The sequence below is a fragment of the Phocoena sinus genome, chromosome 12, assembly GCF_008692025.1.
Source record: "Phocoena sinus isolate mPhoSin1 chromosome 12, mPhoSin1.pri, whole genome shotgun sequence".
Lineage (NCBI taxonomy): Eukaryota > Metazoa > Chordata > Mammalia > Artiodactyla > Phocoenidae > Phocoena > Phocoena sinus.
Window position 1 is genome coordinate 24,485,774 of NC_045774.1, and position 17,754 is coordinate 24,503,527.

Sequence of the window (17,754 nt, forward strand, 5' to 3'; positions counted from 1 at the left end):
TTCACTTTTATTTCTATGCTCACAAATTCTCTCGACACACCAATATAAAGGACAATAGCGAAAAATAAATGTGAATAAGTACAAACATCACTAGTCAGCCAGCCCTGGACAGCTTATCTATTTTTTTAAGTTGGAGTTGGCATTTTGAACACGTTTTTATACTTATATCTGCATATATGTGTCCAGTGATTTGGGAATTAATAATATTTTGTCCTAAATCGTGATGTCATTCTAAGAAGACTGTGTTCAAGGGAACCATAAAGCCACGCTATTTAGAGCTCCTTATCCCCCAGATCAATGACAGAAAACCATATTACAGCAGAGCTGTTGTCTCTACAAAGCAGATAATCAACTAATTACATGTTTTGATTAAAATATCAAAACATGTAATTTTTGATATTTTAGAATTTTCATTTATTCTGCTGGGTTACCGTGAGCTGTGCAGTGACAATCTCACTAAAGTACTAAATGTGAAGGTACACTACTGACAAAACTAATTTGTATGACCCGACATAGAAATTCAAACATTCACTGTAGCTTTCTCTGCAGACTTTCCTGTTGTTTATTACAGCTCTTCCAATTTGAGCACATTTCTTTCATTGCAAACCTGCTTCCTCACGCCCCATATAGGATTATTCTATATTAAACACAAACGTGGCTTCCATTTCAGAATCCTTAATAAAAAAGTTCTATCATAAACCACTTGTTTCTTTGATCACAGTTCAACCTGCTTTCTTTCATGCTCCATGAACTTTAACCTCAGTTAATTTTGCTTTGTTACTTGTGCACATTCTCGCTGCTGAGAATTCTTACCTGCCAGTTCTTCTGCTGGTGGGCAACCCACCACTCAACAGCTGCCAGATGTCCTCCTTCACTTCCTTCACCCTCTCCAGGAAAGCACTCTCTTCTGAGAAATACGTATGGTCAAATCCAAAATCAACTTGGGTTTGTTCACTGTTTTGCATTTTAGAATGATCACCACCTGAAATTATAATATGGATTTTAGTCTCCAAATTTTAAAATGAACATCATGACGCATCTGTGAATGTTTAGCATCATAATAATTTCACAAATATTCAAGACGCTCTTCTGTTGGTCCAAGTAAAAATGCTATCCTGCACCCCCTGTGAACTTAGGCAAAACCATGTGACCTGCACTAGCCAACGAAATGAATAAAACACACTGTGCAGTTTATGATTATGATGAGCAGATCCTCACCCCACCCCCGACAACTCGCACTGACTTATAGCACAAGTAAATCTTTGGGGTTGTTTGTTGTCACAGCATAACCTCTATTATACTGACTAATTAACTTACAGATGGTAATCCGTCCTTTCATTTAGCATCATTTCAGGGCTCATTTTTATAATAACATTGTTGCTATATTCCAAAGCTTTCAAGTTTTGTATCACTTATTTTCAAGTTTTTCTTTTTTTCAGGTTACCACTTTCAAGTCTCAAATGGAGAACCTAAAACATGAAGCAGAAAAGTGATTCCATCAGCATTTTCCTAACAATCATTATCAAAGGCAGAATTAGAACAGATCTGATGTCTGGCTAGTGCCCTCTCCTCTGAACCAGAAATTACAAAGAAATTCAGGTTACAACCCAGTTAGAGGGATAGTCATAGAGGCATAGACTATTAAAGCTGGAAGAGCTTCAGAGTTCACCTGATCCAGGAACCTTATTTTAAGAGAAAGATTCTAAAGTCAATGTGTTTAAATGAGGGTCTCAACTAAGACCACACACCACCTAGTTAGAGACTGGAGAGTACAAAATCTCAGGTCCCTTATGTCAGTGTTTCTCTTTGATAAAATATATACTCCTAACAAAAGGAAACTTCTTGAGGATTCTGAGAACATGCAGACATATTTTTATATCTATTCCTAGATATCAGATTAAGAAACTTAATCCATAATCTTTGGATACTTCATCTTTCAGATCTGTGTTATTGTTATAAAAATGTTTTGCCTGGAAAAGTGGATAACCACATGCAGAAAAATGAAATTGTACTGCTATCTTACACCACTCACAAAAATTAACTCAAAATGGATTAAAGACTTAAATGTAAGTCTTTAAAATTCCCAGAAGAAAACATAGGGGGAAATCTCTTTGACATAGGTCTTGGCAATTTTTTTTTTTTTTTTTTTGGATATAACACGAAAAGCACAAGCAACAAAGGCAAAAATAAATAAGTGAGACTCCATAAAACCAAGAAGCTTCTGGACAGCTAAAGAAACACCCAACGAAATGAAAACACAGCCTATTGAATGGGAGAAAATATTTGCAAGCCATATATCTGATAAGGGGTTAACATCCAAAATATATAAAGAACTCATACAACTCAAAAGCAAAAATGCACAAACAATCTGATTTTAAAATGGGCAGAGGACCTGAATAACCGTTTTTCAAAAGAAGACATACAGATGGCCAACTGATACACGAAAAGATGCTCAAGGTCACTAATCATCAGGGAAATGCAAATCAAAACCACAATGAATTATCACCTCACACCTGTTAGAATGGCTATTATCAAAATGACCATAGTTAACAAGTGTTGGCAAGATGGGGATAAAAGGGAACCCTTGTGCACTGTTGGTGGGAATGTAAACTGGTGCAGCCACTATGGAAAACAGTATGGAGGTTCTTCAAAAAATTGCAAACAGAACTATCATATGATCCAGCAATTCCACTTCTGGGTATTTATGCAAAGAAAACAAAAACACAAATTCAGAAAGATATATGCATCTCCATGTTCATTGCAGTATAATTTACAATAATCAAGATATGGAAAAAACCTAAGTGTCCATCAATGGATGAATGGATAAAGAAGATATGCTGAATATGTAAAATGGAATCTTTTCACCCATGAGGAAAATAAAGAAATCTTGCCATTTGCAACAACATGGATGGACCCTGAACATGTTATGCTAAGTGGAATAAGCCAGACAGAGGAAGACAAATAGTGTATAACACTGATATGTGGAATCTAAGAATATCCAAACTTGAATAAACAGAGAGTAGAATGGTGGTTACCAGGGCCTGGGAGGTAGAGAAAATGAGGAGATGGTCAAGGAATATAAATTTCCAGTTAGAAGATAAATAAGTTCTAGGGATCTAATGCACCACCTTGTGATTATAGATAACAGTACTGTGCTATATACTCAAAAGTTGCTAAAAAAGTAGATCTTAAATGTTCTCACCACAAGAAGAAATGGTAATTATGTGACATGATGAAGGTGTTAGCTAATATTACAGTGATAATCATATTGCAACACATCAGTGTATTAAATCAACATGGGATACACATTAAAGTTACACAATGTTATATGGCAATTATATCTCAATAAAGTTTAAAAGTTTTGCCTTTATAACAAGTAAAATGACTATTAAAATTAATTATGGAAACAAAAGCCAAAAAAAAAAAAAAAAGAGTTCTTCTGGAACTTCCAATCCCTGAAAATCCTTGGATTCCAGTTGAGAAATACTACATAAGAATCTCTCAGCAATGTGATGTTGGATTCCCTCATCTTTGTATCTTTAGCACCCAGCCCAGCACCTGGGACAGAGTAGGTGTTAATATGTATAAGTGGAATAAATGTTTCTCCTTGTACTGCCCAGTTCAATTCTCTTTTCAGCATATCATGCCAAAGTTAATAACAAATGGATGCGGTCCCTGTTAACAAATCACCTGATGAGCTGGCCCTGTACCAATCTAACTGATTTCTTTGTTGACACTCTTACGAGACACTGAGCAAAATCAGTGAAGAAAGGTTCTAGTGTATGTTTATAACAAGTTAGAGGAAAAGCTCATTATCTTCAGTGAGCAGAAACACCCCTTTCCAATATACACACACTCCAATTCCGAACCTGCCATCTCCGCTAACTCTGGAGATTAAGTCACTCTCCAAAAGGCATGTTCCCATCCTCCAGGACAGTTAGTCACTGTCCAAGATGAAACTCCCTGTCCCAAGGTGAGGACATATATGCTATGTGCCAGACACTGTACATGGACTGGTTCCACCAATGGCTCCATGTCTCCAGAGAAAGAAACAAAAGCTTACAAATCAAGAAGTAAGTAAGTTGTCCAGGCTTTTTAGCTAGAAGATAGTAAAGGAGGGCTTTGAACCCAAATCTAAGAGCAAAGAGAGTGACAGCATTACCCCTAAGACACTTTATGCAAAGCTGCTTCATTTTATGCCCCCTCAGATGCAGCTCTTGGGGGAACTGTGACATGACCACCATCCCTACAAGGAGGAAGACTTTGTTCCTAAGATCATCACTGGCACTTCACTCTCATTCCTACCAGGTCAATAGGGAAAGGACAACAGAGAAGAGCATGACTATCTCTAATCATAAAGCATCAGAAATTCAGAAACTTGCTCTTCTGGCTCTTATAATTGTTGTGTGGGGGAAGGTAAACTCAGCTGTTAGCCTAATGAGAATGTAGACTTTTGCTGTTCTGGAACTATTTAAAGACTGCTTTCTGATTTCAGTGGTAAAGTACCTTGAAGTCCTACTTTCAAGTATAAGTGGGAGGGAGTTGAATTGGCACCAAAAAACCCAAACAAACAAACAAAAAACCGAGAAGTTATCAGCCTTCTGGTCAACCTTTATCAGGTAGAAGGAGAACTTTGAGGCTTACCCCAAACTATCTTTGGAGACTCAGTTTCCAAAATTTCATATAATTCACCCTACACCAGTCCCCAGGAGAACTTCCGATACTGAAAAACAGACAACCTAAATTAGAAGGAGGATGATGTAAGCAGGTTCCTCTCTGCTCAGTATTTTTAACATTCCTCTTCCTCTTGAGGCTACCTTTCTGTCTCTCAGCACGGATTTGAAGAAATTGGGGTGGAGTCAGGTGGTGGAACTCATTAGAAGTTGCAAGTAATTTAAGTACATCAGCATGAGAAATTGATATTAAAAATAGAAGTTTTCCACACTGAAAATTGAGATTAAAAAAAATGAACTGTATTTAAAAAAAACATTTTTTCCCTGCAGTTATTAAAGGGAAGTTGAAATAATAACATGACTTCAAACCATTCTTGCAGACCTGGTATTTCCACTTGTTCTACTGTTTGATCTCCACTGCAGTAAGGAAGCACTTCACAGATGTACTCTTTTCTCCAACAATCTTATTTCCTAGCACTTCCTTCTAATGGATTTCCGCACAACAAATTTATCAAGACATTCTAACACAGGCTGCCTTTCATGTGGTGAGAAGGAGAGACCCTTAAGGAAAGGAGAACAATCAGGAAGCAAATAGATTTATGCTGGAAGCAAGCAAAAGGCAAAGGACAGGAAGAAATTCGGGAGACCTGGATCTCGAGGAGCCCATCAACAGCCAACCACAGAGGACATAGCTCAATGAGCATGGAGGTCGATAACAACCACAACCATAGCAACACGGCTTGTCCTTCCCACTGCCAGGCTTCCTTAAACTCATTATGGCATTTCATCTTCACGATAACCTAGGAATAGATACTATTATTATATCTATTCCGTACGTCAGGAAACTGAGGCCTAGATATATTGCCTGCTTGCTTGTGCTCAAACAGCCAATAAGTAGAAAGGAGAGACTTAAAACCTAGTCTGAACATTATTTGTATGCTCGGTTGATAACCTTAATACAACAGAAAATTCATCAGTCCCTCAGGTTCATTGATGAACTTAAGGAGTCCATAATTCCTTTGAAACGTACAGGAAATATTATGTGTAGTTTTGTTTTTCAGAAGAAAGTGTCTGCAGGCTTTATCAGATTCTCAAACAGGTTCTGTGGTGCAAAATGGGGTCTGTGCTATACAGAGAGTGTTTGGAGGCTAGCTCCTCTCTAGCTGTAGGATTTTGCACTGGAAGTGCATAACCTCTGAATCTTCATTTCAGATTTCTAAGGTCTCTTCCGTCTTTAAAATGGTCTGTTATCTTAAATGTCCTAAGGAATAGTCAAGAAGTACGACAAACTTTCCTTCCATCTTTCACGACTCCCGCCCCACCCTACATGCACCCCCCAGCTTTACACTCCTACCCGCTTCTAGATCACCTGTTTTTGTCACTCCCACTATTGGACAAAATATATCCAACTGCCCCAAGCGTTCTTAATAGCCTTTCCAAATACTGGTTATATGATGCATGGAGTATGAGTCAGGCTAGGGGGAAAGGGGGGCCTCTTTTTAAGTTTATATGTAACTATGAGAACATTCAAGCATGTGCTGGCATGCCAGCCCTGTGTTTAAAAAAAAACACAAAAACTGTTAGCAATAATGTTTTTCTGTTCAAAAGGGGTTTAGGGCCATCAGAACCCTTGAGAGTGGCTTGTGTAATGGGGAAGGGCGCACATGCTGGGGGAGATGGGGGGCCCTGTAACCCACAACCATTTCTCCACCTTAAATTTCTGCTACAAAAATGTTCTCCAGCCCCATCCCCTCCGAAGTCGAAAGCTCCGGTTTAAATTCCTTACTTGGAAGGTCATTTATTCCCTCATAGCCAAAAAGCCTGTTTGCTTTTGTCTTCCCACTTGCTTTCAAATGAAAATATCAGACCACAGACCATCTTGCTTCCCCAATTCAAAAATTAATTACATCATGTCCAGGAGTGAAGGTTGTTGAACGTTATTAATGTAGTAGCTGGGAACACTCTGCATTCCAACAGCTTTTACATTCACGCACAGATGCTTGTTCTCAGCCTGACCTTATCAGTAGTTCTGGATGGTGGGGGGCAAATACCACGGTCACATATCATCCACTTTAGTCCCTCACTGTGCTCATTCAAAAGGCCCTTGTCAGGTACATTTTTATGATCGTAAAGCGTATTTATTTCCCAGTGTTTGTCGACATCCCCTAGAAGTTTTTAGAAGATTTCTTAACCTGCCAATTCCTACCATTTCTGTCCATCAACCGTTATTTCTACTGCCTTGTGTTTCTAATAGACCTTGAAATTAGCACTGTGTTTCTGTTTGTCATGTGCGGCATGTTCGCCGGCAATAGCACGCCAATAGTACATCAGCTGGACGACAGACTGCAAGTCATACGTGGCCCAGGTACCTACCCCTGTCACTCTGGGCAGGGCTCCAGCCCCGGGCCTGGGAATCACGTGTGTCAGCAAGCTGTTGCTCTGGAAAGAAGAAATAAAGGCCCAATTGTTTGGGGCAAGGCTTTGCAGATATGGGGGCAACAGCGAGAGCCTGAAGCACTTTTAGGTAATTTTTTAGAAATAGAGATTTTTTTTTTTACCAAATTAAGTTACCAGTCTAGATGCATAATCCCTCCATATCTAGGGTGAGGCAGGAAATGACCAAACATGAACCCATAATTACCCAAGATTCTCTGTGTTCCTACTTAGAGCCCATCCAGACATGGGGACAAGCTTGCGGGCTAAGGCAGAAAATAAGGACAAAAGTATCAGAGCACAGTGTAACAAACTGAAAATTTTAACACTTGGTCTTTCACCATAGATGGTCCAAGAAGCACTGCTTTGGGCGCTTCAGGAAAGTGTATCTCACAGTCATGGAGGAGACCAGGACAGGATATTATAAAGTATCACCAAAAGTCATCATAGTTAGAAGAACTCAACTGTTGCAACGATGGGGCAGGGGCTGACTTTGGGGGCAGATGGACCTGGTTTGAGTTTGGGGTCTGTCCTTTGGTGTTGACCTCTAGCAAAGGATTTTACAGTCCGCTTGTAAGTGTTATTATCACTGCCTGACACACTCGCCCATGTCTGTTTGCTTCACGGCACATTTCTCTGTAAACATGTAATCAGCCTGTTTCACTGGATTCCAAGCTTGATGGGGGCAGGCACTGTGCTTTTTTTTTTTTTTGCACCATTTTATCCTTAGCACCTGGCATCGTCAGTATTTTTAAAATAGTGTTAAATAATCAGATGTTCTCTAAATGTCTCTTTTTTCTGTAAAATGGAAATAAGAATGGAAACTGCTTTTAAGTGTTGCAGGAATTAAATGATATAGCACATGTAAAGTCCTCAGAATAATGCCCAGAACATCGAAAACATTCAATAACCATTAGTTGACATTAATACATAGACCACTAGTTCACAGTCTAGGGGTCTGTCCTCAATTATGTGAATCAACTGAATTTCTGTGCAAATTGTGTATGTACATATTTCTGAGGAGAGGATCCTTGATATTCAGACTCTCACATGGGGACCGTTACTCCATCCTCCAGAAGAAACTTAGAACAGTTGCCATAGAGACTGATAGCAAATATTAGACTGTACAGAATAACCCAGCAGCCTGTTTTACCCAAGGGTCTAGGGACTACAGATTCTAATCTTCACCCAGTCTTGATTTGCTTTAATGCTCAAATCACAGAGCAAGGAACTAAGAACCAGGATACATGGGGTCCCATCCAAGTTCTTTCACTTTGCTAGTGATATGATCTTGGTTGATTCACCCACCCTCTTATTTTATACACATTTTTTGCCCTAGATCAGGTAGAGATAATGCAAGGAAGAAAAACGAACACACAAACAAAAATCCAAAAGACATAAAAATATAGAAGTACATGAAGAATACAGGGTCTGCTAGTCAGAAGATCTCTCGCTCAAAGCGTTCTGTTTCCTCATCTGTAAGATAAGTGAGTTAAATTAGATGACATTTAAGATTTCTTCTCTAACTGCTCTCCATAATCCAAAGATTTGAAATATAGCCTCTGTTCTTGGGATTTGTTTTCCATTTGAGTTTTCACTGTATGAATTTACACCCTTGCCCACATCAAGGACACTATTTTTGCTGACCCATTTGCAAAACTGGGGTAGGGGGTGGGAAAGTAAAAGGCATGTTCTGCTCTTTGCTGATTTTAATTTCGTATATTTAACACCGTGGTGGGTACCTAAAAGAACCCAAGAGTTAGTGAAGCCAAAAGTACCAAAATTCTAGCTTAAAATATTTTCCCCATAGGGCGTAGCAGACTACTAGTGAGAGAAGATGCATCTAACTCCTATTGGAGCTGTAAATGTTTTGCCCTTCTCACTCATCCCCTATGAATCTAAGAGCTTTGCACACCGAGGTGCCAATGTCTTTTATTGGAGTGAAGATCCATCTCAGGAAATATGAGTTTCTGAGGAGTAGAAGGAAAAAGAACCAAGTGGAGGATGTTAACTTTCAATGATAGGACACTTGGAAAAGTTCCACACAGGAGGGGTCAAAGGTTCTGAACACCGAGAGAGAGACAGAGACAGAGACAGAGACCAAGAGAAAGAGAGAGAATAGGGCCCTGCAAGACCATTGGAAGGTAAAGGATCTAAAAAGGGAAATAGAACCATGGCTCTGTCCAGTGGACTGGGTTTCTGGAAAATCACCTCTGCAGATCAGCACTGGAGAGCCCACCTAGGCCAGTCTTGAAGAACTGAAAACATAAGCTCATTCTGGCCAGCTGCGGCTTTCCAGAAAGCATCCAGACTAGTAAATCTCATCACATCCAGACCACTCTCTGGAGTTCTGTTGATTTTCTGTTCCTCTAGCTCCTTCGCCAAAGCTTATTATTTGAAGGCACATGGATAAATTTAATATCATCTCAGGTAATGGCACACCCAAGCTTCTCAAACATGAAGGCAATTTTCTGCATTTGGCTCTAATTCAATTCCTGTACCATTTCTTTGCTGATGGCTCAACTCCACAGTAAGGAAGATTCTATTCTGAAACATAGTTGAGCCTGGAGTGCAATGAAATCGCTTTGCCTATAACTCACACAGTCTCACTGACCTAATTTCTATAAATAGATGATACATTCGTCAAGGAAAAACACAGGATCACAATCTAAAAGCAAACTCAGGAAATTATTCATTTCAGACTTTTGCCTCAGGTCAAATTAAAATTTCAATCATCCTTAAAACCCATGTCTGCCTGTATTTTTCAATAGAGATTCTGATTAAATAAGCTTTCTTGATAACTTCTAATATGTGATCAATTTTTCCGTCATAAGAGTTCTTTTCTATGAATGTAGTAGAAGAGACGAGAACTGTATAAATCTTCTACACTGTGGCGAATGTCATTTTACAAATGACAACACTGAGGACTAGAAAAAATAAATGACTTTCCTGGGATGATGCATATTCATTCATTCAGCCATTTACTTATTCATTCAACATTCACTCAAAAAATATTTATAAAATGCCTACTCTATCTAGTCACAGTTCTAGATACAGGAATACAGCACGTTATTAGCTTACTGGGGCTGCCATAACAGAATACCGTGAACCACGTGGCTTAAATGGCAGAAATGTATTATCTCACAGTTTTGGAGGCCAGTAGTCCAAGATCAATATGTCAGCAGTGTTGTCTCCTTCTCAGAGCTTTGAGGGAGGAATTGTTTATGCCTCTCTCCTAACTTCTTGTGGTTTAAATGTCTTGACATCCCTTGTTTTGTAGAAGCATCACCCAGATCCTCTACCTTCATCTTCACATGGCATTCTCCCTGTGTGCATGTCCCTGTCCAAATTTCCCCTTTTATAAGGATATCAATCATATTGAATTAGGGCCCACCCTACTTCAGTATGACCTCACATTAATTAATTACATCTGCAACAACCCTATTTTCAAATAAGATCACATTCTGAGGTACTGGGGTTTAGATCTCAACACATAAGTTTTGAAGAACAAAATTCAATTCATAAAAAACAAGACAAAATCCCTGCTACCAAGGAACTAACAGTCAAATGACAGGAGATATTGTGTGTGTGTGTGTGTGTGTGTGTGTGTGTGTGTGTGTGTGTGTGTGACAGAGAGAGAAAGAGAGAGATAGTTGGGGGAAGGGAAAGAGAATATCGTTTATCACTGAGGTATTTTTATACTTTATAACAAAAGTCTCTACATAAAATAACATGGTATTGGCATAAAAACAGACACATAGGGCTTCCCTGGTGGCGCAGTGGTTGAGAGTCTGCCTGCCGATGCAGGGGACACGGGTTCGTGCCCCGGTCCGGGAGGATCCCACATGCCGCGGAGTGGCTGGGCCCGTGAGCCATGGCCGCTGAGCCTGCGCATCCGGAGCCTGTGCTCTGCAACGGGAGAGGCCACAGCAGTGAGAGGCCCGTGTACCACAAAAAAAAAAAAAACAGACACACAGATCAATGGAAAAGAATAAAGAGCCCAGAAATAAACCCACACATATACGGTCAATTAGTTTATGACAAAAGAGCCAAGGATATACAATGGGGAAAGGACAGTCTCTTCAATAAATGGTGCTGGAAAAATTGGACAGCCACATGCAAAAGAATGAAATTTTACCACTGTCTTACACCAATCACAAAAGTTAACTTGAAATGGTTTAAAGGCTTAAATGCAAGACCTGAAACCGTAAAATTCTTAGATGAAAACATAGGCAAAAAGCTCCTTGACATAGGTCACAGCAATGATTTTTGAATTTGACACTAAAAGCAAAAGCAATGAAAGCAAAAATTAAAAAGTGTGACTATGTCAAACTAAAAGCTTCTGCACAGCTAAGGAAAACCATCAACAGAATGAAAAAGCAACCTAAGGAAAGGAAGAAAATATTTACAAATCATATACCTGATAAGGGGCTAATATCCAAAAGATGTAAAGAACACTCAATAGCAAAAATAACGAAACAATCCAAGTGAAAAATGTGCAGAAGATCTGAATAGACATTTTTCCAAGGAAGTCACACAGATGGCCAACAGGTACATGAAAAGATGCTCTACGTCTTTAATCACCAGGGAAATGCAAATCAAAACCACAATGAGAGCAGGACTTTCCTGGTGGCACAGTGGTTAAGAATCCGCCTGCCAATGCAGGGGACACGGGTTCAATCCCTGGTCCGGGAAGATCCCACATGCCTCAGAGCAGCTAAGCTCCAAGCACCACAACTGCTGAGCCTGCGCTCTGGAGCCCATGAGCCACAACTACTGAAGCCCGCGCACCCTAGAGCCCGCGCTCTGCAGCAAGAGAAGCCACTGCAATGAGAAGACCGCACACCACAATGAAGAGTAGCTCCAGCTCGCCACAACTAGAGAAAGCCCGCGCGCAGCAACGAAGACCCAACGCAGCCAAAAATAAATAAATAAAATAAAATAAATAAATTTATATTAAAAAACCCCACAATGAGTTATCACCTCATACCCGTTAAAATGGCTACTATCAAAAATACTAGAAATAAAAAGTGTTGATGGGGATGTAGAGAAAAGGGAACATTTGTACACTGCTGGTGGTAATGTAAATTGGTGCAGCCACTATGGAAAACATGATGGACAGTCCTCAAAAAATTAAAAATAGAACTACCATATGATCCAGCAATTCTACTTCTGGGTATTTATTTTAAGAAAATAAAAACACTAATTTGAAAAGATATGTACACCCCCGTGTTCACTGCAGTATTATTTACAATAGCCAAGATATGGAAACAACCTAACTGTCCGTCAGTGGATGAATGAATAAAGAAATTGTGGTATATTTAGCCAACGGAATATTATTCAGTCATAAAAAAGAATGACCTCTTGCCATTCGTGATAGCATGGATGGACTTCAAGAGCATTATGCTCAGTGAAATAAGCCATACAGAGAAAGACAGACACTATATGATCTCTCTTATACCTGAAATCTAAAAACACAAACAAACAACAAAATACAAGCTCATAGACAGAGAGAACAGGCAGATTGGTAGCTGCCACGGTAAAGAGTGGGGAATGGGAGAAATGAATGAACTGTTTTCGGCTCTCTTTTTCGTTTAAATAAGTTAAATTTAAAAAACTCACAACGCTCATTTCCTCAGGAACTGCTCCATTGTTAGAATTATTTTTTATGTTGAGCCAAAATCTGACTGTCTGATACTTAAACCTTTGTGCTTTTTGTCTTGTTATACACCAACACCTGTTGGACCTAGACCAACCAACACAGAACAAATCTTAATTTTTCCTCTTCCACGTGATAATTTTAAAAATTTGAAACCAATTAGAGTTTTTATGCATTTCCTCATTCCCTTCCACAATCAAATGTAGCCCATGGTCTCTTCAGTAATTACCTGCCTTCAGGTGCACTCTACTTAGTCTGAGATTTTAATAAATACTAGGCCCAGCAAATATGGGTCCATGTATGTTTTGAAAAGTTACACGTTCAGTGGAAATATTGCTTATTGTGATGTAGACATTATGTTTCCATTAATCCAGGCTAAAATTAAATTAGTATTATTAGTAATCAGAGTGAAATGTTGGCTTACATTACGCATTCAACAAAAATACTTTTTCCTTCAGTGTTAGACTTCACGTTCATCACCTTCATATTTTATCTTAATAATTTTGATCTGGCATTTGCATGTCTTGATATTATTTCTAATCATGACTCCATATCTGCTGCAGTGTGACAGAAAACAGAAGTCCCCAGATTATTCACCATGACTCTGATTGAGTCATTTGATTTCCCTGAACCTCATTTCTGCTCACTGTAAAAAAAAAAAAAAAAAAGCGGGGGGGGGGGGTGGGCAAGAGGGAGAGTTTGGGAGCTAGTGATAAGTCTTCTTTATAGAGTTGTGAGAGAGAATCAAATGTGACAAGCTAAGTGAAAGTATTTTGTAAAATGAGACACACCATGCAAATGTTAGCTTATAGCAGTGATAAGATTGGCTTCTCTTCTTGATTTTGTCCACTGCAGAAGGGATAAGTATGTTTTCTATGTCTTTATAGATTCAAATGTTGAGCAGACTAAGACTAAAATACTAATCAACCTGCCTTAGATTTTGTTTTCAACCTGTTGTGAATTTATGTAAAGATAGTGTGACCCAACCTGTAGATCTTTCGTTCACCTTCACCTCAAAGATCTTATGAGCCCTGCTGTGTGTCAACACGAAATGGTGCTGTAGTGACTTACCACCAATGGCTTTGAGTCAGACAAATCTGGCTTTGACTCCAGCTCAGTCACTCGCTAGCAATGTGACTTTAATTACTTGCTCTCACTGAACCTCTGTCTTATCTGAAACAAGGGAGATAGAAACATACCTATGCACTGGGACCATTGTGGGACTAAATGAAATAAGGCAACCAGGGTCTGCCATATAGCTAGTGTTCAAGAAGTGGTTGCTATTTTTATGATATTATTGTGAAAATTAAATTTTCCTAGTCAATCCTCTGATCTTACAGTAGCTCTGTTTCAAAAGCAAGAAAATAAATTAAGCAAGCATAACATGGCATTCCTTACAAACCTATATGTTCACTCCTAGTAACCACTACATTCCTTCATTAATACTCAAAGCCATTAGCTTGAAAGTCCATTCTTGATTTTTTCTGGGATCGCCTCTGAGAATAGTTGACCTATTTATGGATTGTGGAATCTCTCCCTCTTTTTGAAAAATGGACTGAGATGTCCCTTATTTATTCATCTTTTGGTCTCTGCAATACCTCAGTAATTTACTAAGATTAATGCTCAGCTCAATTCACTCATTCAAAAACATATTTTGAGCATATCCTATTTGCGCCGCACCCCAGTTTTCTCAGTAGGCTGGCGTAACTCGCATCCAGTGCTGACAACCAAAATTTATTTAAAGCGACCAGGCTTTGCCTTACTGTCTACTTATTTACACAGAGTTGCAGTCAACTCCCTCTTTGCATTGTTTGTGAGTGTGCACAAGTCATTTAACACTGAGTCACAATTTCCTCCTTAGTAAAGCAGGATAATAATAACTACTGTGACTACCTCCCAGGGTGAAAATACAATGGGACAAGGTGTAAAAAAAAATTAAATAAATTCCAAGAAAACAAGGAATTCAAAAAAATAATTCAAGGTATTATTTGTTCTTATTCTTCCAGCCTGGAGACCACTTTCCTTGCAGCAGAATTTGAAAGCAAAATATAGATTCAATAGTTTTGTTATCTGTTATCATTACACCATCTGCCCCAGGCAGCTTGATGATCACTTCCTTGTTTTTCTAGTTTCAAACACAGATGAAATTGTCCTTTTGTGGTCTCTAACATTTTCAACAAGCCCAAACTTTATTATTTACTTGTTATTTATACTTCTATGGTATTCTATATTAAGATACAAATACAATCAGATCCCCCCTCCCCCCTCAAAAAAAATAACAGAAAAAAAATGAAAAGACCAAGAATGGAAAGGAAGACATAGATGGGTAAGAAGACCTCGACTATTTATAATCTGTGCAACGGAACATGTACTTAGCTTTACGTTTTGGAAACACAGCTAAAAAGTAGGACGAACGGGTGGCATAGGAGAAGTTATACTGCCTTGTCTGGTTAATAACAGGAAGCGTAACAAGAGAAGCACTTCTGTCCTCCCTCTAAACTCTGAGAGGGATCACAAAGTTTTACATGAAGAACACAAAACAATCTAATGGAAAGTGTCTTCAACAGCAATTTTACAAAGGAGGAAATATACCCTCCAAAGGGTCACTTTTATATACAGTCCTTAATAAAAGATGGAGTAGTGTCCAACTGTTATTCTGTGAGGATCTTCTAAAAAAGAAAAGGTGACATTGTACATGTATGAATGTTCCTATAACTGGCTTGAGGCAAGCCTGAACTTTTTAAAATCAAGAGTCATGAATTATGATTGTGCCCACTAAGGTATCTCCCTCATGTGTGTCCCAGTCAGACCTGGACACATGGCTAGGCTCTGATATACTGAGGTAGAGGTTAGGCTGGAGGCCGAGAACATAGCTTTTCAGCTTTTCAGTCTTATCGGTGGAATGGAGCAGTCCATGATTTAGAAAACTGGTATGCAGGAGGCAGTGATCTGTTTCAAAAATCAAGGTCTTCTAACCTAAAGGGAGGGCGCTCCCATCACCTTCAGGGAGGTAGGCTGTCAGGCCAAAATTTCTCTCAGAAGCGTTGTTCAGAATACAGTGAAAACTTTGAACAAGGATTTAAAACCCCATGTTCTATGTCACAGAGCAGGATTCGGCAAACCATGGCTCACGGGCCAAGTCCCCTGCCACCTGCTTTCGTTAAAAAAAGCTTTAATGGAACACAGCTACACTCATTAACTTACGAGCTGTCTATGGCTGATTTGGCACTGCAATTGCAGAGTTGGACAGTCACAGCAGAAAACATAAGGCCCACAAAGCCTAAAATATTTACCATCAAGCCCTTTGCAGAAAAAATTTACCAATCCCTGCCAGAGAGCAGAGAGAGAGAATTCAGGATTAAAAGGGGCATGAGGGCCACAGCTACTTACCCATCATCAATTTTCACTATAAAATACCTTAATATAACCCTTACAAACTCTTTTATTTTAAGCATCGCAACACCATGAAGGGCTCCCCCCGCCCACCCTGTGAATTAGCTGCACAATTCACTCCCCAAAAGCTAGCTCAATTCATCTTTAATAGTGATTTCAGTGAAGTAAAAATAGAGACGTGCTCCAACTGCCCTTTTCCTTTCAATTTGAATCTTAATAATTTAATGACACTCTTCTATAAGCTGGATGCATTTCCCCCATTCTAGAGAAGAGAAAAATAGACATTCTCTTATAAGCAGACAGTAAGTTTATCACCATGAAGAGAGAGTGCTGCAGATCAAGCTTGCCCTGGTTAGTACCAAAAAGAAGGGTCACAGATGAAAGGTTCTAAAACCAAAGTCATCCTTTTTGGTAGATGTCCCCCTTTGCTTGCCTGATTTATAGTTAATCACCCTGTACAGTTAGTGAGTCAACAGTTCTGTAAATATAAATTTTATAGCTAGTTTATATTATGCAGGACATCAGGAAGTTATGTTCCTCAAAGACACAAATTTCATTGATGCTCTACTGATTTTTTTTTTTTTTTTTTTAATCCAGGCTAAAATGATGACTGTTATGCTCAGTGTCAAGATCTTTACGGCCTTGATCACCCATAGCCAGTGCCCTGGGCAGGCTGAAATCACACCCTAAAGAGAATGTTGCTGGGGACCTTGCTTTAGAGCCGTTTTTTATATTAACAGCAAGAAAGCTTAGAGACACACTCATGGCCACCCCTGGTGAGGGAAAATCCTCACTAAACACGGTGAGTCTAACTCATTCCTGGTTTCACTTATTTTTCTGAGTTTCACTTTCCTGTTGTCCTACTTTCCTCACCACTTATTTTTCACTTATCTTGTGTAGTATTAATAGGTAATCCACCTTAAATCCTTTCTGGAACAAGGCAGGGTGTAAATAAACAAGTAAAAGTGAGCTGGCCTGTTGAATAGAGTTATTTACTATTGTCCATCTGAATCCTGAAGAAAAGATCTGCCAAAAATAACTATTTTGTTTTGGCCTGGTAGCTGCTGAGGTTTTCTTTCAAGTAGAAATCGCTCAGCAGGCTCAGGGGCTTTCCGTTGCTCCTGTCGGCACGTGATATTAGGACTGTGCATCCTGAAACAGGAGGATGCTCGCCTTGCCATCTGCCGTGGCAGGAAGGTGGGCAATCCAGGGCCGCTGCAGCTGCAACAGAGAAAGAGTGAATGGAAAGGGTACTACCAACGTTGTCTCTTCAGTCTCTCTTGAGGAAAGAATTGGTCTTGCTAATTAGCATTGGACTAGTGTTGCACAAGTTGCAAAGAAAATTACAGGTATGTTTTTGTGCTCAGTCCTCACAGTAATGTGGTTTATTACACTTTGTTTTCAGTTGAGGGCACTGAGACTTTGAGAAGACAAGTGGGTAGAGGAACCAAGATTCCCACCTAGTACATGACGCCACATCTTATACTCTTTATTTCTCTGTGCTCTCCCTATCCTTTCAATATATTCCTAATCATTTATCCAGCCATGATAAAGTCTGGAAGGCTGCTATGTGATACGTCAGAGTAAAAAAGCTTT